Consider the following 741-nt stretch of genomic DNA (forward strand, 5'->3'; position numbering starts at 1 on the left):
GTGGTTTTACCTGTCTTAAAGTAGCTTGGCTCCACATGCCTTCAACATAAGCCAGATGCCTCTTTTGGAATCTCCGAGTATATTGCGGTTTTACGTCAAGGACATTCCTATTAAGTCGTAGTTTTCTAACACGCCGAACTAAGGCAACATTCTATGCTTGAATATTCGGGCCCCAGTGATTTATCTATGTACGACCATTGTCCTTGTAACTATGCTAGATGAAATGACGTTCTTCGAACATAATTTGTTATCTTTGCTCTCGAAGCCAGGTACACATTTCTTGAGCAGTTATACCTTCCATTTTATATTGTTTTTATTTTGTCTATATATTCTGGGACTACTTGATATTTTGGTTTTGTAATTACGTGGCTGACCATTTTATGTTTTATACCCTAACCTCACACACTGGAGGTCACCACTTATTTGGTTGCATGTGAGATGCTCTTTCCTATGGAAGCTGCGATGCTGGTCTTTTTTTTCGGATGTGACATGCAGCCACATATACATTTTATCATCAACAACATTCATGATGTTCAAGATGCTCCAAATCAGTCTTGGAGCGTGATGCACTTCCGGAATGTTATTGTTTGTGAGACTGAGCATGCAGCACAGAGTCAGGAAGGAGTCTGACCGAAGTTTGGGACGACATAAGGCACTTGTAGTACGTCTATCCCCATACTACGAAATTTAGGGCAGTTGGCAAGTCTACTGGTTAACTGGTGTTCTACAGAGCACAATCAC

The sequence above is a fragment of the Penaeus monodon genome, chromosome 25 (genome assembly GCF_015228065.2).
Source record: "Penaeus monodon isolate SGIC_2016 chromosome 25, NSTDA_Pmon_1, whole genome shotgun sequence".
In the NCBI taxonomy this organism is placed as follows: Eukaryota; Metazoa; Arthropoda; class Malacostraca; order Decapoda; family Penaeidae; genus Penaeus; species Penaeus monodon.